General features: G+C 36.4%; 1 pseudogene; it reads right to left on the reverse strand.

The window, feature by feature from the left end:
- Nucleotides 1-254: 254 nt before the first annotated feature.
- LOC102497493 (dnaJ homolog subfamily A member 1 pseudogene) lies at nt 255-1,430 on the reverse strand (annotated as a pseudogene).
- Nucleotides 1,431-23,885: the final 22,455 nt, after the last annotated feature.

Below are 23,885 nucleotides of genomic sequence, written 5' to 3' on the forward strand. Positions count from 1 at the left end.
GTTGACTATAGGTTTTCAGCTTTATTTCTGAATTCTCTAGTCTATTGTGTTGGCCTATGTGTCTGTTTTTGTGCCAGTACTATGTGTGTTTTTTTATATTTGCATTTATTCTTTATTTAGCTTTTAAAACACTACTATAGATGGATATTAAAACAAAAACAAGAGCAAGTAGTGAGCATATAATGATTATAGTCCTTCACTCATTCACTACTGGATATAAAAATGCCAGCAGTGAGTGTTATTTACGGGCTCCCCTAGGAGGTCTGACACTGAACACCACCTCGGGGATTATGTTCATCATCCTCTGATGCTTCTCCATTGTAATGGCATTATCTTTTGTGATTGGAACAATGTCCACCAATTTCTACCCGGTCCATTTCATTGGTCTCTTCTACTTCCTTTCTCTCAAGTAGAAGTTTTCCCAGCAAAGAGAGTTTATCAGGATACAGAAGGCCATTCTCAAAGAAACTTACCTTAAATTCAATGATTAGGTGACCCTTTTCATATGGTCTGGTATGCCTTCATTTAACACACACTTGATATCTCCATGATTGACAATCTGACCTGGATGAGAGGTTATGATTATAGTTCAGTTGTCAAGAGTAGAAATTGACTTCTGGAAGCCACACAATGCTTCAACTAATTATATGTCCACACACATGTAAATGTCTTCTCTGTGACATATACAAACAGCATGATCTTTCTGATCTAGTACAATGATACCAGGCTCCAGTCCTGGGTTCTTGATCTTCTTCACCATGGAATGTTATCTTCTGGCCATCTTTCATGCCTTTGTCAACATGAACTTCTAGAATTTTCTTCTCCTGAATTATCTTCTTCCCATTGCAACATTTTCATCTATCTTTAGGACTGATCCGTTCCCCATAGCCTAGGCACTGCATACAGACTGAATTTTCTGAACCTTTCCAGGTCCTATCTGATGAAGTTTTATTTGTATTCCAGTACCTCAGCAATTGGGACAGCACACTACTGCTCCTTTCTTACCACTCTGGCCTTCACATTTGTGTCACAAATCACATTCTCTTGCAGGGCCAGTTTTCTTGTTGCACCACTATAAAATCTTCTAAGGTTACTGACAGCTGGTGCACAACACTTTTACCTCTTCTTTCTCTCTGCATCCTTCTTCCTCCTCCAAAAAGCATATCAAAGATGTCCACTGGGGAGCCAAAACTACCACCTGCTCTACCTTCTTTAATTGCCTGCTCTCCACCTTTGTCATATAATTCCCTTTTCTTCACATCAGAGAGAACTTCATAAGCTTGAGGAATCTGTTTAAACTTTTCGCCTGCATCTGGATTCTTATCAGGGTGGTACTTCAAGGCCAGTTTCCTGTCAGCCTTCTTCAGTTCTTCCTAGATAGCATTAGGTTTGACCCCCAAAACATCAAAGTAAGTTGTTCCTTTCACCATTTTCTACAGTCGGCAAGCAAGTGGAGGCCAGCCTGGGGGAGCAGGAAGGTGCACGTAGCTGTGTGCAGCTCGGCCAGCCACCACTTTTTATCTAATTATCGAGCGTTCTGGAAAGTTCCCAGTACTATGCTGTTTAAATTATCACAACTTTGTAATATATTTTAAAGTTGAGTAGTGAGATGCCATCTACTTTATTATTTTTGCACAGTATTCCTTGATAATACAGGGCCTTTTATGATTACAGACAAATTTTATTACTATTCTGTTCATGTGAAGACTATCACTTATAATTTGAGCAAAAATGCATTAAATTTGTAAGTTAATTTGTGCAGAATTGACCTTTTTATTATATTAATTCTTTATATCCAAGGACAAGGAATGTCTTTCCATATTTATTTACTTATTTTTGTATCAGACTCAATTTCACTTTTTCAATTATAGTTTTCCTTGTAAAGGTCTTTCATCTCTTTGTTTAGATTTATTCTTAGGTATTGTGTGTGTGCATGTATTTGTATCTGTGTAGGTACTATAAATGGGATTACTTTATTTAATTTTGCCTCAGTCCATTCATTATTGGTGTATAAAAATGCTATAGATTTTTGTATATTGATTTTGTATCTTGCCACTTTACTGAATTCATTTCTCACCTTCAGGTGTGTGTATGTGTGTGTGTGTGTGTGTGTGTGTGTGTGTGTGTGTAATCTTTTGGATTTTCTGTGTATATAATCACATTGTCTGTGAACAGGGACAATTTTGCACCTTCTTTTTCTTTCAATGTCTTTTCTATTACTCTCTTGTCTGATTGCTTTTGCTAAGACTTCCAGCACTATGTTGAAAGGAGTGGGGACATGGACAGACTTGTCTTGTTCCAGTTTTTAGTGAGAAGACTTCCAACTTTTCCTCATTCAGTATGATATTAGCTATTAGTTTGTCATATGGAGATTTTATTATGTTAAAAAAGTAGCTTTATATTTATTTCACTAAAAATCTTAATAATGAAGGGATGTTTTTCTGTATAAATGCTTTTTCTGCATAAATTTGTATGATATGTTTTCTTTTTTTCTGTTAATGTGATGTATTTTTTTTCTTTTTTAAAGTCCTTTTGGCTATAAGGTGCATGTGCTTGCCAGAGAGAGTCAAAGAGAGAGGAAAAGTGAGAAATCACCCTCCAGAGGACATTGTCATGCTACAACACTTTCTCCTCCTCTTGGGATTTTGGGCATGCATGCACATGCAGCCAGTGTGATTTTCCAAGCCTCTGGGTCCAACACTTAAACTGTGGAATCCAACTCCTTAATCACCATGCCACTTGTTGGCCCCAATGTACTGCATGTATTGTTTTGAGTATGTTGAACCACCTTGCATGTCTTGGGTAAAGCCTCCCTGGTCCTGATGTATAATCCTGTTAATTCAATTTGCTAATACTTTGTTGAGCAGTTTTGCATCTGTATTCATTAGGGATATTAGTCTGTAGGGTTTTTTGTTTGTTTGTTATGTCCTTATATGTATTTAGTATCAAGTTGATAGAGGCTTCATAGAATGATCCTTCTTTTTGGATATTTAGAAATCATTTGAGAAGAATTTGGGTTAGCTCTTCTTTAAAAGTTTTGTAGAATTCAGAAATGAAGCCATCCGGACTTGGACTTTTTCTTGCTTGTAGACTATTCATTACTGATTTAATCTCATTGCCTGTTATTAGTCTATTCAAGCATTTTATTTCCTCTAGGTTCATTATTGATATATTTATCTGGTTCCTTTTTCAGTTTTTCTTTATTATTTTAGCTAATGGTTTGTCAATTTGTTTATCCTCCCCAAAAGCATAGCCTTTTGTTTTATTGAATTTCCCCCATATTTCTTATATTTTCTATTTCATTTGTTTCTGCCCCAATCTATATTATTTATTTTCTTCTACTATTGGGAGTAAGGTGTTGTTTGTCCAGTTTCTTGAAATGTATAACTGGGTTATTTATTTTTCACCATTCTAATATTTTTCTTGTGAGTACTAATTGCTATAAACTTCCCCAATGACTGTTATCACTGTATCCCAAAGATTATGAAGAGTTGTATATTCATTGTCATTGTTTAAAATAAATCTTTTCATTTCAGTCTTATTTTTTCAAGTTTTGAAGTGGTTCCAGAGTAGATTGTAGAGTTTCTATGTTTTTTGTATCTTTTCTAAGGCTCTTTCTATTGTTGATTTCAAGTTTAATTTCACAGTGGTCTGAAAGAGGCTGAGTAGAGTTTCTATAGAGTTTTTAAATTTGTAAAAGCTTATTTTGTGTCCTATTATTTGGTTGTTCTTTGAAAATGTTTTATGTAGGGATGAAAAAAATGTGTAGTGTGTGGTTGTTGGGTAGAATGTTGTATAAATGTCTATTAGGTCCATTTGGTTTATATTATCATTTTAGCTCCTGTGTCTCTGTTTATTTTATTGTCTAAATGAACTGTCCAGTGGTGTCAGTGGGGTGTTGAGAATCTCACCAATTAGTGTGTTGCACATTATCTCTCCCTTTAGATTTATCAATCTTGCTTTTACATATTTGTTTGTCCCTGTGTTGCATGCATAAATGTTTATAATGCTTATATCTCCTCAGTTAATTAATATTTCTAGTAGTATCTAGTGCCCTTCTTTGTCTCATTGCACCATATTTTTTTGTGAAGTCTATTTTGTCTGATATCAGTATTACAACTCTAGCCATTTATTTCGGTTTGGTTTGGTTTCTGTTTGCATGTAATGACTTTTTCATTCCTTCATTTTCAGTCTGTGTATGTCTTTTTTTTTTTGGAGAGATTTTCACTGTAGGGCGCGTGCGCTCGCCAGACAGACAGAGAGAGACATAGAGACAGAAAGCGAGAAATCACCCCCCAGGGGGGATGGTCACGCCGCAATCCCTTCTCCTCCATTCTCCTCTCGGGATCTTGGGCACGCACGCACACGCGCCCGGCGTGAGTTTTAAGCCCCCGGGTCCGGGACACGAACCACGGTCGACTACGTGGGAGTCCAGCGACATAGCCATTACGCTAACTGCTGGTTCCCAGTCTGTGTATGTCTTTATCAATGAAGTGTGTTTCTTGTAAGCAGCATACAGAAGGTTCCTATTTTTTTAATACATTTAGCCAATACATGCCTTTTAATTGGGCAGTTTAATCTATTAACGTTCAACATTAGTGTTGATATTTAAAGACTTAATCTTTGTCATTGTTAGTCATTTTCTTTGTTGTTCATGTCTTATATCTGTCTCCTCCACCCCCTTTTTTCCTGTTGTAGTATGCTTTTTTTTTTAGCAATTTTTGCTACAGGGCACATGTGCTCGCCATAAAGACAGAGAAAGACAGAGAGATAGAAAGTGAGAAATCACACACACACACACCCCAGAGGGGATGGCCATGCCACAATCCCTTCTCCTTCATTCTCCTCTTGGGATCTTGGGCACGCACACAAACGCGCCCAGTGTGAATTTAAGCCACCGAGTCCGGGACTTGAACCGCAGTCAACTACATGGGAGTCCAGCGACATAGCCTTTATGCTAACTGCTGGTCCCCTGTTGTAGCATTCTTTTAGGTAATTCTTGAAGGGCTAGACTAGAGTTGGTAAATACTTTGTTTTCATTTTTTCTGGAAATGACTTTATTTCTCCTTCCCATTTGAAGGGTAATCTTGCTGGCTACAGTATTCTTGGCTGGATTTTTTTCTCTTTCAGTGTTTTAAATATATCTTACTATTCTTTTCCTGCCTTCATTGTTTTGGTTGAGAGGTCTGAACTTAATCTTATGGGGTAAACTTTGTAATTAACTTGACATCTCTCTCTTGCCAATTTTAGAATGTCATCTTTGTCTTTTATTTTTATCAATTTGGCTATGATGTACCTTGGAGAGGATCTTATGTTGAATCTACTTGGTGTTCTTTGTACTTGCTGGATCTGAATGTCTGTATGTCTCTTAGGAAAGTTTTTAGATAGTGCTTCATTATAGATATTTTTTATCCCTTTACCCATCCCTTTGCCTTCTGGAATACTCATTGTGTAGCTATTTTATTGCTTAATGGTGTCTAGAATTTCCCATATATTGTTCTTTTCTTTTCTTTTTTTTTTTTTTTGGTTATATTTTTTTATTTTTTTTTAGGTGTCTCAAACTATTAGGTCATTAGAAAAAGTCATGATGGGACTAACAGTTCTGTCTCTCTCTGTCTTTCTGGTGAGCACATGTGCCCTATAGCAAAAACCTCTCAAAAAAAAAAAAAAAAGAAAAGAAAAGAAAGAAAATATCATAATTTTTTTTTATGTTTTATATGTAAAAATGTGTCATGACTTTTCTGACAACCCAGTAAATCAGAGGTCTTATCTTCAAGGCCAGAGTTTCTTTCTTCTGCATGGTCTAATATTAATCTTAATAGTTTTGAGGGAAATTTTTATTTTGTATATTGTATTCTTTATCTCCAGAAGTTCTATGTGATTCTTATTTAGCACATCTATCCTTTTATGGAATTCTTTGTTCATGTCTTGGAATGATTTCCTCATCTCCTGAAATCAATTATCTGTTTTCTCTTGCATGTCATTGAATTTTCTATGATAAATATTCTGAATTCTTTTTCTGACATTTCTGTGAAATATTGTGGGTTTTTTTTTTTTCTTTTTCTGGTGAGGTGTTGTTATGTTCTTTTGGGAGATAGATATTTCCTTTTTTCTCACACTTCTTGTGTCTCTGGATTAATTTTTAGATATCTGGTGAAGTATTCCCTTCTTCCTAATTTGGAGGATAGGTCCTGTAGAACATAGGAAGGAAAATAGCCCTAAGTCTCAGGTTTGTCGGTGTCTTCCAGATCAGATCAGAACTTGTGTATCCTTTATCTGAGACCATTTAGGGAGGTCCAGAAGAGCTGGTGTCACCTGGAGCAGGTAACTATTCATCTGGACTTGAATCTAATAGGAGGGAGAATGTAGGTTTGCCCTTCCTGCCATACAGATGGTAGCACCCAAATTCCTGTCTCTGTTGGGGTGAGGGCCCTCTCTTTAGTGTACTCTGCTCCCTCTGGGATGTGGAGACTTGTTTGTAAACAGAGCTCCATCTGCTGGTTGGCTTGCAGGATGGTGTAGCTCCCTTGCCAACATGAGGTGGGAGTAGGGTGGGAGGTCCAACATGGCTTTTTTCCCCCTTGAAGCTGTTTATTCATGCACTTTTCTATGACATATGTTAGCTCTAGCCAGTTGTTCTTCTGTGAATAGGAGTGCTGGAATCCACAGTAGGAGACTGGGGTTTAGAGTTTCAGAGAAGAGTTTCTCTCATTTTTCTACTCAGAGGGTGGACAGGAGTATTAGGGAGTCCTCTTCATGTTTACAAGTAAAAACCATGCAAACCAAAAGTTTGTGCTGACTCTCTCCTGCCCCCCTGATGGTCCCACCTGATTCTCTCTGCAGGGGGGGTGGCTGTTTTTCAGGGGCATGGGGGCTGCTCACAGACAATGGCCACCACCTACATACTAGTTGACTAAAGAAGCAGCAGCATTTGGCCCTTACCCACCATATTCTCCCACCTCTCTGGTCCCAGTGCAACTAGATATGGAGCTGGGGAGGCAAAATGTGAGGTAGTAGCTGTGGCAGGACAGGCAGAATAGGTGAGTATTAGAGGCCAGCAAGTTGTGAGTGGGAGAGGGGCAACAAATATAGGTGGAACTATTATTATCAGATGTCACTCCAATATAATCCTAAAAGGGTCCTTGGTGGGTTCCTTGGACCAGTTTTATATTCAGCTTCAAAAATTTCTCTAGAATTTGCTTCACAAAAGAAGAACGCTGTGGCACAGTCAGTAGTGTACCAGATTGCAGAACTGGAAGCCATGTGTTGACTGGGATTAGAGTCCCTGGCTCAGGTGGCCTAGAAACATGCTGCATATGTATGTGTGTGGATCCTGGCAGACTGGAGGATCAGAATAACGTGATCATGGATGACTGAGCCCTGCAGAGGGTGTTTTTCTCTCACACTCTCTTTCTCTCCGTCTTACGCACATACTCTATCATGAATTAAAGAACAATGACAACTCTGATCATTTCCCATATAATCTCCACTCTCTTTCTCTTTTTAGAACCTGTATACTTTAGCATACCCTTTTGTAATCCAGAGGCAAAATACGACCCATTCTCCTTTCCCTTCTTGCTCTATGCTATCACTCCAAAATCATTGCTCTTCCTAATGCCCTTTCTCACTTACATGTTCTGTGTATGTTGTTACTTCTGTGAAATACCTGTCACCTCTGAAAGTTCATTCATCTTTTAAGATGTGAATGTCACCTCTTAAGGAAGTTTGTTACCTTTTCTAGAATTTACAACAATGCATTCTAATAAAGTTCAACCCTCTTCTCTGCACACCTTCCTGCCCTGCATCACTCATATCTCAAAAGGGGCTACAAAACTCTCTGAAGCCAATACTTATCTTATTCATAATTTCATCCCTTTCAGAGATGCTCAAGATACATTTGTTCACAGTCGGTAATTGCTGATTTGCAGGTTCGCATGTGTGTTTGTCCAGAGACTCAAAGATATTGGAATAGTAGCATTCTAAAATTTCATTTTGAACAGAGGGTAAATAACTTTTTAAAACTAAGGAAAAGGTTAAAAGTTTTCATTGTTTTCTATGAACAACATGTGAGTAAAGTGTGCATATGCACAATTTGAGAAAATAATTAAAACCATCCTTTGGGGGAGTTTCCTTTTTGTTTAACATTCACTACATAACCACAGCATGCTGCCTGGTAGTTGTAGTATGCACATGGCTTTCCCATCTTCCTGGGGCTTGTATTTCTTCAGAGAGTGGGATGCCTGTATAGAATTCATGCCACAAATATTTCATGAACACACTGTCTTTTCATGGTTAGTTAGCTCTTTGGTTTTGTTCTTCCCTTTTTTGTTGCTGTTCTTTAGTTGTTCTTGTTTTTGTTTTTGTTTTTGTTTTACTTCTTGTCTTACCTCTAGTTTTTCCAATAACAATACCAGTAAACATTTATTGAACACTATGAATCTAGTAGTGTGCTGAGACTCATAAAATTCAGTTTGTGGAACACCAGAGTGAAATAAAATTGCTAGATCTGAAATTCAGACTGACAGTACACATCTCAAAACATCTTATTTCTTTTTTTAAAGTACTATTTTTTTTGGTGCTTTTATTATGTCAGTTGGAATTCCAAACATCAGTTGGAGTGGTAAGAGGATATAAGCAGTCCTTGGAAATACACTATAAGAATACAAAACACATTTTCTGCGAGATATAAAAATACCCCATTCCCTTTTCTTTACTACAATGGATGTTTACAACTTTTTTACTTTTGTCAATCTAATTAATTTTGAAATGTAGCAAATTGTTTTCATTTGCACACCTACGAAGATAGGGAGATGTTCATTTATGTTTGGAGATTTCTTGTTTCTCATCTGTGAATAATCTGTAAATTTTGCCTTCTACTATTGGATTTCCTTTTCCTGATCAATTTGAAGATGTTCTTTATACTTCAAAGATTATAGTTTCCTTGCAGGAGAGACTAGAAATAATTAAATATACTGGTAGAAAAATAGTCAAATGAATTATGACACTGCCATGCTATAGAACCTCAAACTAAATGCTAGGCAAAGCAAGCCAGATTATGAAAGACAAACACTATACATCACTATTATATATATATATATATGTCTTCACTCTATAGCAGAAATTGAAAGATCTGAAGATATAATAATAGGAAGTTCAACTGTAGATACTGAAAACAATAGGGGGGCAAGATGGTTTATGGGAGGGACTCGGGAGAAACAGTTAACAGACCCAAGAATATAAAAGTCTCTGTTGAAAATTATGTGTATGGTATCATTTCTGATTAGACTGTCTTGCATTGCATGTGTACTTTGAAAAAACATATTGTGTGCTATAGAGATATACAATAATGGGGTGAAAAGAAATCATAAAATTAAAAAGAAAAGATCTATTTGTATTGACCTCGAGGTATGTCCAAGACCTAAAGTTAGTAAAAAGTTAGACCTAAAGTTAGTAAATAGAAGCAAGGTATAGGTAATTTACTTAATATGTTACCATTTTTACTTACAGAAATTAGAAAATAAACCCTACTATGTACCTTTATGCATGTATATATATGCATATGTATGTTTATATACATATATATATATGTGATAGTATGAAAGGAGAGAAATTTGTGAAAAGGCCAACATCGAACTACTGTCTCTAAGGAAGTAGGATTATAAAAGGAGAAAGTAGACATATTTTTCCTGATAATCACTACATTTTCTCCTGATAATCACTATATTCAAAGACTTGCTTCAATGAGAATGCATTAGTGATATTTTTAATCTAATAAAAACAGTGAATTAAATTAAACCTGACAATCTTTACTCAAATTCCCTTATGTAAAGGTATAAAGTTTCATATTTCTTTTTTGGCAGGCCTCCTCTCATGAGTGTACACTTTTTTTTTTTTTTTGAGAGGTTTTCACTATAGGACGTGTGTGCTCGCCAGACAGACAGAGACATAGAGACAGAAAGTGAGAAATCACCCCCCGGAGGGATGGTCATGCCGCAATCCCTTCTCCTCCATTCTCCTCTCAGGATCTTGGGCACGCACGCACATGCACCCAGCGTGAGTTTTAAGCCACCAGGTCCGGGACGTGAACCGCGGTCGACTACGTGGGAGTCCAGCGACATAGCCATTACGCTAACTGCTGGTTCCCAACATGAGTGTACTCTTGGGCCTCAGGAGTAACTTAGGAACTTTCACCACTCCATTGCCTAGTGCTCTAGCAGCCTGGGTTCACCCCACCCACCTGAAAACGAGCCTGCTCTTGGCAGGCCTCCTCTGGTGAATGCACCCCAGGCCTCAGGAGTAATTTTGGAACTTTTGCTACTCGGTTGCCCAGTGCTCCAGTGACCTGGGCTCACCCCACCTACCAGAAGACTTGGGTCTGCTCTGGGCAAGCCTTCTATCTTGAGTGCACCTTCAGGCTCTGGGAATAACTTTTGAACTTTCAACATACCAATTCATGTATTCCCCAAGGCATGACTTGATCCTCTTCACTGAGTTATATCTCAACTTATTACCACCTTATCAAAAGCTGAAAGTTTGGTAGAGGAGTTAAGCACCTGAAGTTACCTTTAACTGCTCTGATCTGGGAGTCATAGCCCTCTAATAGGAACACATATGGGAACTGGGGGGTGGGGGAAGGGGACTCCTTGCTTTCTGTCTCTTTTTTTTTTTCTGTCTCTTTGTCTCTCTCTGTCCCTCGGGCGAGCACATGTGCCTTATAGCAAAAGTCTCTCATGAAAAAATTAAATAAATAAAAAATAAAGTGAATAGAAACAAAATGAAACATTAATAAGTACACAAGTTTCCATAATCTAAGAGACACCAAAAATGCAGTCATCAGAAGGAAATACATAGTAATTAGTGCACATAAGAAAAAGATGGAAAGATGGCAAATGGACAACTTAACATAATGCCTCAGGGAACTGGAAAAAAATCCAAAAAATGCCAGGGAGAAAAGAAATAATAAAGATTTGAGCAGAAATAAATAAAATAGAAAATACATGAACTAAACAGAAAATAAATGAAAGCAAAAGCTGATTCTTTGAAAAGATAAAAAGATTGACACACCTTTAGCTAGACTGATTAAGAAGAGAGAAAGGAACCAGATAAATCAAATGCACAACGAAACAGGCAATATTACAACAGACACAATAGAAATACAAAATATCATTAGAGGATACTATGAGCAACTATATGCCAACAAACAAGAAAACCTGGACGAGATAGACAAATTTCTGCACACATATAATCCATCAAGATTGAATCAGGACAGACCAGCAGTTGATGTAATGGTTATGTCGCTGGACTCCCATGTAGTCAAACACGGTTTGAGTCCTGGACCTGGTTGCTTAAGCTCACACCAGGTGCATGTGTGTGTGTGCCCAAGATCCTAAGAGGAGAATGGAAGAGAAGAGATTGTAGCATGGCCATCCTCCCTGGCAGCAGTGATTTCTCACTTTCTGTCTCTCTGTCTCTCTCTGTCTTTCTGGCAATTGCATGCACCCTATAGTGAAACCTCTCCAAAAAATAAAAAAAATAAAAAAAATAAAAAGATTGAATCAGGACGAATAGAAAGCCTGAATAGATCCATAACAAGCAATGAGATTGAATCAGTAATAACCTCCCTACAAGGAAAATTCCAGGTCCTGATGGCTTCACTTCTGAATTCTTCAAAACTTTTAAAGAAGAGTTAACACTAATTCTACTTAAATTATTTCTAAAGATCCAAAAGGAAGGAATCCTCCTAAATTCAGTTTATAAAGCATCGATCACCCTCACTCCCAAAACAGATAAAGACATGACAAAAAAGGAAAACTACAGACCAATATCTCTGATGAATATAGGTTCAAAAATTCTCAACAAGATATCAGCAAATCATATCTAATAATATATAAAAATGATTATTTATCACAACCAGGTAGGCTTTATTCCAGGGATTCAGGGGTGGTTTAACATACACAAAACCATAAACTTAATACACCATATTAACAGAAAGAAAGATAAAAGTCATATGATTATTTCAATCTATGCAGAAAAAGCATTTAACAAAATACAACATCCCATCATGATTAAGATTCTTAGCAAAGGCAGCATAGAATGGTCATTTCTCAACACAATAAAATCCATATATGAAAAACCTATAGAAAACATTATACTGAATGGGAAAAAGCTAAAAGCTTTTCCACTGAAAACTGGTACAAGACAAGGCTACCCACTTTCTCCACTCTTTTGCAAAATAGTGCTGGAAGTAAGTCCTGGTCAATGCAATAAGAAAAGAGAATAATATAAAAGGCATACAGGGAAAGAAGAGTTGAAAATATCTTTATTTGCAGATGACATGATGGTATACATAGAAAACCCAAAGGTATTCATGAAAAAACTTCTCTAAGTAATAAATGAATACAACACATGGCAGGATACAAAATAAACATACAAAAATCTATAGCATTTCTATATACGAACAATAATCTGAATGAGGTAGAACTGAAGAAAGTAATCTTTTTTTACATAGCCACAAAATATATAAGATGCCTATGGATGAACCTTACCAAGGAAGTCAAAGACCTTTACAAGGTAATCTATGAAAATCTTTTTTTAAATGTTGACACATGGCAGGATAAAAAATAAACATACAAAAATCTATAGCATTTCTATATACGAACAATAATCTGAATGAGGTAGAACTGAAGAAAGTAATCTTTTTTTACATAGCCACAAAATATATAAGATGCCTATGGATGAACCTTACCAAGGAAGTCAAAGACCTTTACAAGGTAATCTATGAAAATCTTTTTTTAAATGTTGAAAAAGACACAAAAGTGGAAGCACATCCCATGTTTCTGGACTGGAAAAATTAATATAATCAAAATGGCAATTCTACCCAAATTAATCTACATATTTAATGCAATTCCAACAAATTACCAGAGACGTTCTTCACAGATTCAGAAAACACAATCAAAGAATTTGTCTGGAATCATAAAAGACCTCATTTTGCCAAACAATCCTGCACAAGAAAGGTGGAGTGGGTAGCATCTCACTCCCTGACCCCAAAATATATTATAAAGTTGTGATAACCAAAACAGCATGGTATTAGTACAAAAACAGACAAGTGGACCAAATGACCATAATAGAGACCCTAGAAATAAACCCCAAAACATATAGCCAACTGATTTTTAACAAAGGATACCAGTCAATCCACTGGGAAAAGAAAACATCTTTAGCAAATGGTAGTGAAAAAACTGGATCCACCTGCAGAAAGATGAAATTAGCCCCCATCTTTCACCTTTAACAAAAATCAACTAAAAAAAAATGTATCAAAGATCTAAACTTAAAACCTCAAACTAGAAAACTACTGGTAGAAAACAATGGGGAAACTCTGGGAGACATTGGGATAGGCAAAGACTTCTTAAATAAAACCCCCAAAACATAGCCATTAATCCAAAAAATAGACAAGTGGGATTACTTCAGATTAAGAAATTTCTGCACATCAAAAACACAGTAATTAGTGTGAATTGACAACCTTCAGAATGGGAGAATATTTTTGTAAACTATGTCTCAGATAAGGAACTGACAACCAGAATACACAGGAAACACAAGCAGCTTACCTGAAAAAAAAAATTGATTAACCCAACTAAAAAATGGAAAAATGAGCTGAACAATAAAAACTCTCTAAGGAAGACATATGAACAGCCAAAAATCATATGGAAAAAAATGCTCAACATCCCTCATCATAGGGAGATGCAGATTAAAACTACATGAGATAACACCTAACTCCTGCCACAATGGTGAAGATTAAAAATACCAAAAATAGTAAGTGTTGGCAGGGTTGTGGTGAATGTGGAATTCTCCACTGTTGGTGGAAATGTTTATTTGTCCAGCCACTGTGGAAAACAATATGGAGGTTCCTTAAAGACCTACAAATAGAACTACCATTTGATCCAGCAATTCCACTCCTGGATATCTACCCAAAGGAGAGGAAATGCTCAGTTGGAAAAGCGCTTTCACATCTAGGTTTATTGCAGCATTGCTCACAATTGCCAAGACATAGAACCAACCCAAATGTTCATAAACAAACAAATGGATTGAAAAAGTCATAAAACACAACAAGACCTCAGCATTTGATAGACAGAATATGAATATGGAAGATTTACTGTAGAGTGAAGCAAGCCAGGCCATGAAAGAGAGACATTGTACGTCTCCACTTAACATATGCCAACTTAACTGATATCCTTTGTCAAAAATCAGTTGGTTATATGCCTCACTTAGAAAGCACAGAACTATTTCCTCTTCTTTAAAATGGTAAGGAAAATGGGTATGTTGCTTTTCTTTATCCTTCCAAAACCATAAAAAGAATCAAAAACATGCTTAAGAATCCCTAGGACTGGTATTTCCTTTTTTGGGTCTATGACTAAATTTTAAATACCAATTTCAAACTGTCTAAGGACTTCTAAGAGTAGATACTGTCTTCATACCCTCAATAAACATTAATTTGAACTATAACAAGTTCTTGAGTTTCTGGGGTGATTTATCACTGAAAAAACTACCTGAGGGGTCTCCTTTATCCCACTTAAGTAAGTCCTAATTGGTGCAGGTGAAGAAGAAGATGTGTTCAACTGAAACCAAGATTAAGCAGTCCAGAAAAGTGTCTGTAAGTAAGTTAGAATGTGTTTCTACATGCCATTATTAAGCCACAACAACCTAATTTCAAGGGATAAAAAATATTGGGATGACAGAAAAGTCATGACATATTTTTTCTATGTTTTTCTATACAAAAATGCACTATGACTTTTCAACAACCCAATACTTAAATTCAGGCTGACCCTAGGGTTAAGGGAGCCAGATCCCACATAGCCAACCACAACAGGATGGAAAACGGAGGAGAAGGGAGTGCAGAATGACAAAGTTCCATTAAGAGACCTTTCTCACATACACGCTCTCTCTTCATTTCTCTCTGGTTAATGCACAAATTCTTGGGCAAGTAAAAAAAATGGCTTTAAAAACAAACTTTTCTTGTCAAAATTTTGGCATAACATTTTCCTGATAATTCCTATTATCACTTCTCATGTTCCTATAAGAAAAGTCATACCCAAGATAAATTATTTTAAACAAATTAACATTTCATATTTGGTTTTTTTATTCTCCTCTCGGGATCTTGGGCACACATGCACACGTGCCCCGTGTGAGTTTTAAGCTACCGGGTCCGGGACATGAACCGCGGTCGACTACGTGGGAGTCCAGCGACATAGCCATTACGCTAACTGCTGGTTCCCAACATTTCATATTTGTTTAAAGAACGTTATTGTGTTTGTTGTTTTTGATTTATTACACATAAAATGGGAATAATATGAAGCATCTTCAGAGATTTCATGGAAAATATGTATTATAAATAAATTATGCATGGATTTCAAAGTTTTTTGCACCAAAACAAACTCATATTTTTTCCAAAAGAAACATGCTTTTATTGGTATATCAATTAGTAATGCTCATTTAATTTCAATTCATAAAATATCTTCTTATAGTTATAACTTATCATTAGACATCATCTATTTTCCAGAAAATTCTTGAAAGTCTATAGCCTTGACATTTTGTATTAGTCTTTAATGATTTGTAATGTACTATTCTGCCTTTCTTCACAGAAAGAACAACTAGTTATTCTAAATTGCTGGAAAGTTTGAAATAATATTGCATAAAAACAAAGACAGTATATGGTAACTAAACTTGTATTTTCTTTTTTAATTTTTTTAGAGAGAGATAATTTTTGCTTATAGGGAATGTGTGCTCCCCAGAGAGACAGAGACAGAAAACAAGAAATCATCCTCCAGAGGGGATGGCCACACCACAATCCCTTCTCCTCCATTATCCTCTCAGGATCTTGAGCACACGCACATGTGCCCTGCCTGAGTTTCAAGCTGCCAGTTTGGGATTCAAACTGCAGTCAGCAATATGGGAGTCCAGCGACACAAATACTATGCCATCTGCAAGCCCCATAAAAGCATTTTTCCATTTTTCTGTGACCTTTTTAAAGCCCCTCATAAGATTCCTACATTATAGAGATGGAGATTTTTCTCTATCTTTGTTAATGAGAGAGATCATGCAGGCACATGTCCATAAGGGGAAGAGGAAGAGGAAGAGAGAGAGAGAAAAGAGAAAGAGAAAAAAAGAGAGAGAAAAAAAGAGAAAGAGAAAAAAGAGAAAGGAAAAGAGAAAAAGAAAGAAAAAGAGAAAGAGAAAGAAAGAGAAAGAGAAAGAGAAGAAAGAGAGAAAGAGAAAAAGAGAGAGCATCCTCAACAGGGTCCCATCATGCTGCAATCCCCTTCCCACAACCCTCCAACTCTTCAGCTTCTTGGGTTCACCCTGAGTGTTTTCAGATTGGTGTGGGATCTGAACCCACGGTCAGCCATAGAATGGCCAATCAGTTTCCAGCACTATAATCCAGTACCCTATCAACTCTGCCAGTAAGGCTGGGCCTCATATAGTTTATATTGTAAGGATTATGTAAGTGATTAGAAGAGTGCTTGACACATAGTAACTGCTTTGTTACTGTTGGTTATTAATATTATTCTAGTTATGAGAAATCACCACCCAGGGGGATGGTCACGCCGCAATCCCTTCTCCTCCATTCTCCTCTCGGGATCTTGGGCACACATGCACACGTGCCCCGTGTGAGTTTTAAGCTACCGGGTCCGGGACACGAACCGCGGTCGACTACGTGGGAGTCCAGCGACATAGCCATTACGCTAACTGCTGGTTCCCAACATTTCATATTTGTTTAAAGAACGTTATTGTGTTTGTTGTTTTTGATTTATTACACATAAAATGGGAATAATATGAAGCATCTTCAGAGATTTCATGGAAAATATGTATTATAAATAAATTATGCATGGATTTCAAAGTTTTTTGCACCAAAACAAACTCATATTTTTTCCAAAAGAAACATGCTTTTATTGGTATATCAATTAGTAATGCTCATTTAATTTCAATTCATAAAATATCTCCTTATAGTTATAACTTATCATTAGACATCATCTATTTTCCAGAAAATTCTTGAAAGTCTATAGCCTTGACATTTTGTATTAGTCTTTAATGATTTGTAATGTACTATTCTGCCTTTCTTCACAGAAAGAACAACTAGTTATTCTAAATTGCTGGAAAGTTTGAAATAATATTGCATAAAAACAAAGACAGTATATGGTAACTAAACTTGTATTTTCTTTTTTAATTTTTTTAGAGAGAGATAATTTTTGCTTATAGGGAATGTGTGCTCCCCAGAGAGACAGAGACAGAAAACAAGAAATCATCCTCCAGAGGGGATGGCCACACCACAATCCCTTCTCCTCCATTATCCTCTCAGGATCTTGAGCACACGCACATGTGCCCTGCCTGAGTTTCAAGCTGCCAGTTTGGGATTCAAACTGCAGTCAGCAATATGGGAGTCCAGCGACACAAATACTATGCCATCTGCAAGCCCCATAAAAGCATTTTTCCATTTTTCTGTGACCTTTTTAAAGCCCCTCATAAGATTCCTACATTATAGAGATGGAGATTTTTCTCTATCTTTGTTAATGAGAGAGATCATGCAGGCACATGTCCATAAGGGGAAGAGGAAGAGGAAGAGAGAGAGAGAAAAGAGAAAGAGAAAAAAAGAGAAAAAAGAGAAAGAGAAAAAAGAGAAAGAAAAAGAGAAAGGAAAAGAGAAAAAGAAAGAAGAGAAAAAAAGAGAAAGAGAAAAAAGAGAAAGGAAAAGAGAAAAAGAAAGAAAAAGAGAAAGAGAAAGAAAGAGAAAGAGAAAGAGAAGAAAGAGAGAAAGAGAAAAAGAGAGAGCATCCTCAACAGGGTCCCATCATGCTGCAATCCCCTTCCCACAACCCTCCAACTCTTCAGCTTCTTGGGTTCACCCTGAGTGTTTTCAGATTGGTGTGGGATCTGAACCCACGGTCAGCCATAGAATGGCCAATCAGTTTCCAGCACTATAATCCAGTACCCTATCAACTCTGCCAGTAAGGCTGGGCCTCATATAGTTTATATTGTAAGGATTATGTAAGTGATTAGAAGAGTGCTTGACACATAGTAACTGCTTTGTTACTGTTGGTTATTAATATTATTCTAGTTATTGTTACTATTTTTATTATTATTTTTCATGTCTTTTCTTCTCTATTGTAGTATAAATATATGAATATTTAAAAATTTATTTTCTGCCTATAGAATCTATTCAGGATGTATATAGACATTCACCTCTTTCCAGGCGTTTTCTCCTTCAAGGCTATTTAAAGCTAATCATTCCTAGATCTTCAATCATTCACAACCTTAACAAAAACATTGTTTAAGAAGGATCTTGGAGAGAGTCCCACATACTATTCCTAGTTGCACCACTGTCTTCCTATGTCATTTTGCTCAAGTAATGTCTCTAATCTGCCGCCAGAAATTGCCACCAGAATCATAATCTCTGGCAATGGAGTGAGAAGTTGATAGTGATTACAGGACTAAAGAACTATCAAATTATTTAGGTCTTTGTTTGAGAGGTGCTGGTTATAAAATTTGGTGTCATTTTTATTCTGTGCCCTGAGGGTGAAAAGGAGTAAAGGAGGTAAACATTCTTTGCCCACATGTCTCCAATCAGGATTAGGTTCCCTGCATTATTTCCAAGATAAAATCTAGAGTGCCTTATCTCACACACCTTAAGATAAGAAGGAATATCTACAAAAAATTGAAATTTTGGAGCTAGTTCCTTTAGGAATTCATTTATATGACAATTTTTTTCCTCACCATCAGTATTTTTCCTCTATGATTTCTGTTTAGGGAAGCAATATTTTTAATTGTTATAGATAGGTAGACAGAATCTCATTAAGGGAGTCCAATGTAACAGAGTAAACACATTTTCACCCTTAATAGATTTTTTTTTCCTAATGAAGGAAGACTTGTGAGAAGTTTTGTATGTATAAGTATTTGCTGACATGTGATAGGAAGTCTGTATACGTCATAAAGAAATTATTTGATATATTCATTATTAAGACAGCTCAAAAAAACGAAAGCAGAAAATCTCTTTCAGTATCTGACTGGAACAAGATTTTTTTCCAAATAGTCTAGCTCCAAAGTTTGAATTTTTAAACTCTTTGTTACATTGTATACCATTCTGGTGAATCCAACTACCATCTTTTTGTCAATGATTTAAAATTCTCTAGCTCTAGCTCCAGTCTCTTTTTTTATTCCTCTGATCCACATTTCTAACTGCCTACAAGACATGTGTACTTGAATATTTGACAGTACACCTCAAACCTAACTTCTTATCAATCACTGTTGCTTCATTGTTTCCATAACAGTTGGCTAGACCTCCATTATGGTCCTTATCATACTACAATTTAATGATCTACTTCTATATTAACCTTACTTTCTGGAACTTGAGTTCCCAGAATACAGAGACCTTTTGAAAAACCTATTATGTTCTTAGTTTTAACACATGACAAGTATTTGACAAATGCATTTTAAACAAATATCAGACATACTAAAGATAATACATTTATGACCCAAGTTAACAAAAACTGTCAAGCAGACCGAGTGGTAACAAGCTGGCTGACTAGATGGGGAATAGGGAAGGAGGACAAAGGGGTACAAAAGATCGGGGGATAGAACAGTCATCACTACGGGGCTCTTACCTACCTTTACCAGTACTTGATCCTTGGGGTTGAAACTACGTGAAGTTCCAAATTGCCATCCATTGCCTTTGTCACGTTTATGACAGTTCTCTTGGCAATAGATTTTTGCCATAGTGTGGGAGAATTTCATGTTCAAAGTCTCAGAGAAACCAGATACTTTTTCCTTTTCAAATGGGTCAAATGTCAAGCAACAAACAGAGAATGACTCAGATTCATAAAAACTGCACCAAGATAGTTTGGCCCCTTGGAGTCTCGCTGAAGTCAAAAACGTCCTAGCATGTTGAGGCAACCAAGGAAGTTACTTCCTAGAGTATAATAATTGGACTCTCCCACAGCTCTAAGGCATTTCTGTGCAACTCCACAGAAAAAGGGTTCACCCTGGCTGAATTAAAGTACTATTCCGACATAACAGAATCTCCCATATTTAGAAGAGCATGTAGGCTCAAGAACTAAGGTTATAAAAGGTGCTATAAATAGGGTGACCATATAATTTATTTTCCAAACTGAGACACTTTTGAAGTGGATAATTACACTGAGACAACAGCATAAACCAGGACTGTCCCAGGCACACCAAGACATGAGGTTATCCAAGCTGTCGAGAAAAGTGAGCTAGGGATTTAGGAGTCCGTGCACAACTCAGTCTTTGTTATAATCCCATGGTGATGAATAAACACAAAACATACTCAGTAAATTGGACCCTACTGACTCAAAGTTTATGGTAAATGCAGACACTTCTGATGCTTTTTATACCTAATTTGATTTGTTAAATTCACCCACAAACAGTTTGGAATATTTGGGGACAAAGGCCAGATGGATATAAATTCTATTTAGTGTTCACTCGGTCTTTCACCAAACTTTGTTTTGGTCATCAAGTATATTTTGATGACTAATTAGAACTCTGGGTAGGACAATTACAAGAGTGAATGACACATACCTTTCTTCCCTCAAAGAGTTGGCATGTTAATGGGTGAGATACATGAAACCAAATAATTACAATGCAATATATTTAAATTGCCAAAAGCACATTTTTTTTTAAGAAGGCATACGTGGCTAGTTAAAATTCTTAAGGCTGCTAGCACCTCTTATTATGCTATGGTATCTTATTTGGTGATGTGAAACCCAGGTAAATTGTCCTTCTTCCTTGCCTCGCTTTTCTTACTGAGGTACATTTGTATTTCAGTTCGCAACATGTACTTAAGATTTATAAAATTACATGTATTTAAATATCTTCCATAATTCAGGTTGTTAACTAAAAAAGAACTCTCCTCTTTCCTCCCTTTCTTCTAGCTATAAATTACATGGTTCTGTGGTTCTTGTTCGCCTTTTATTCCACATGAGTAAAGGTTTGCTTTGCAGGAGTACTTATTAAGAAAGTATGGCCATCTCAGCCAAATGGCAAAATACACCACACAGGTTTGAATGGGAGTCTGATGAATGAGCAATCTGAAGTCCCCCTTTACTTCAATACTGCTGAAATACCTCAGCTGTAAGGTGACATTTATATGAACTTCTCTTTTTGAGAATTTAGAGTTCTATTCTAGACCAGATGAATTCTCTTCTGAGAGTTGTTACACATACTTCTATTTTTCCCTACTGGTTTTTTGAAGTCATTAAAACCTCCAGTTTTTTTATTTATCCAGTCATCTAAGGATTCCAAGACATATCACATACATTGGCTCATTAATCTAGGTTAGTTTTCTTTCCAATTACGAAAGCTTCCCAAATGGGTATGTTTATTTAAGAAATGTGACAGTGAAATTAGTTTATGCATTCCTGGATCTGATGTCTTGTATTATTTTACATGCGCTAAAGTAAATTGTTGGTGGGTATTTGCCACACTTATCTGCTCAGCAACACCCTCCATTTTTCCCTGAGATTTAATCCTTTGTTCCCTTTTCCCACACGCTAGCCACAATAGCCACTTTCAGAGTCACATAGTCACACAGTATTTCCTTACCCTTGGCCTTAAATGATGGATGCACAGTAGGCAAATACCCAAGCCAGGCCAGTCATATCACTCTGCTCCCTGACCAAACATCAGTCTCAGCAGGGTCAGTTGGTTTGGGGTAGGCATTGGCCAGCCTTGGGTCAAAGTCTTTCAGAATTATTTGAAAAAAAAAAAAAAACTAAATAGTTCTCTATAGCAAAAGAAATTATAACCTATGAAATCTATATATATTTATACTCAGAGCACTTGGAAATTCTTTATTCTTGCTACCAGTGAATTATCAGTCTTCTCATTGGTACAAAGAAATGATCACTCTCTTTTTTTTCTATTCTTTTTTTTTTTTGCAAAAGATTATTTTTATTGCTATTTTAATTTGCTCTTGATCTTTTTTGGGCATTAGTGAGGTTCAGTTTTATTTCACTTGATTACTGGCCATTTGATTTTCTTTTTTTGTTAAGTCCTTGCTCGTACCTTCTGTGCAGTTTATATTAGAATGTTGGTCTTTTTCCTAATGATTTGTAGAAGTTCTTCATAGTTATAAATATTGACCATTTATCAATTTTATGTGTTAACTATCTACAGTTACAAATAGAGAATCTAGCTATATGTTATTTAGAAGAGACACACGTAAACCAAGTACCAGAGATAGGCTAAAAATATAAGGATGGAACTATATATAAAGAAGATGTTTACAACAACAAGGCATATTTAACAAAATAAAATTCATTAAGAAAAGCATTCAAAACAAAAATAAACCAGCAAATAATTATTTTGACTTCTAACAAAAGTAACAATTCACCAAATAAAAGCAAGAAGAGGGATCAGCAGTTGGCATAATGGACTCCCATGTAGTCGACCCAGTGGCTTAAACTCATGCTGGGTGCATGTGCATGCATGACCAAGATCTGGAATGGAGAATGGAGCAGAAGAGATTGTGGCATGGTCATTCCTCCTGGGGGGTTATTTCTCCCTTTCTGTCTCTCTGTTTCTCTCTGTCTTTCTGATGAGTACACACACCCTATAGCAAAAACCTCTCAAAAAAAAAACACCCTATACAAAAACCCCCTAAAAAAAAAAAAAAAAAAAAAAAAACAAGAAGAAAGAATAGTGACTCTTTATAATATGGCCATATTCTTAACAGCACAGTTGTTAAACAAAGAGAACATAAATTATGTGAAATGCAAAACATAATCCTAGAAGGTGATTTATAACACTTACTCTGAAATCAACAAACCATTCAGAGATTCTAAATACAAACCATCATGCCAGTTCTAAGGAATAACCAAAAATTTAACACAAAAAAAGGAAGAAAATGTTTTTTCAAACATTCATGACACAACTATTGAAAAAATTACTAAGACAAAAGACCAAATCTCATTAAATTGTGTAAATAAGAAAGGATGCTTAGTGTACATTCTGCACATAGTAAAATAAAAATAGACAATAATATCAAAAAGATGAACAAAATAATATCTATCTATGCTATTTGAAAAATTTAAAACTCTTCTAAATAATTAGTGGATAAAGAAAGAAATCAAGGGACCAGCAGATGATATAATGGTTATATTGCTGGACTCTTACATAGTCACCCATGGTTTCAGTCCTGGACTCAGCTGCTTTAAAACTCATGCTAGGCATGTGTGTTTGTGCATGCCCGAGGTCCTAAGAGGAGAACAGAAGAGAAGGGATTGCAGCGTGACCGTCACCCCTGGTGGGTGATTTATCACTTTCTGTCTCTCTGTCTCTGTCTCTTTGCACCCTATAAAAAAATTCTCTCTTAAAAAAAAAAAAAGAGAATAAAGATGGAGAATACAGATTTTAAAAAAGATATGATAAAGAGAAACATGTTTTGAAATTTTCTGGGCTGTAGCTCAAATATTTTTTATATGTTTATTAAAAAATAAAGACAAAAAATAAAAGACAAAAAATTAACATAAAAAGTTATTGAAATGTTAACAGTGCTTTTCACAAGTTTGTTTAGAGTATGAATGAATAAAGTGGAAAAAAATAAAGATAACAAATAAAATAAAAATCACAGTTTCCCAGTTCCATCTCTCCATCCCTGGCCACCAAGGGAAACTGAAACAGTGGCACCACTGTCCCCACCCCACTTCCAAGCTCCCAATGTTCCCTAGAGAGAGCAGCCTTTGCCCTCCAGGAGCACCCCAGTTCCATCTCTCCATCCCTGGCCACCAAGGGAAACTGAAACAGTGGCACCACTGTCCCCACCCCACTTCCAAGCTCCCAAGTCCAGGACCCCTGTTCCCTAGAGAGGTAGGAAGGGTTTTTAC

This window comes from Tupaia chinensis, unplaced genomic scaffold (genome assembly GCF_000334495.1).
Source record: "Tupaia chinensis unplaced genomic scaffold, TupChi_1.0 Scaffold138407_1, whole genome shotgun sequence".
Classification (NCBI taxonomy): domain Eukaryota; kingdom Metazoa; phylum Chordata; class Mammalia; order Scandentia; family Tupaiidae; genus Tupaia; species Tupaia belangeri.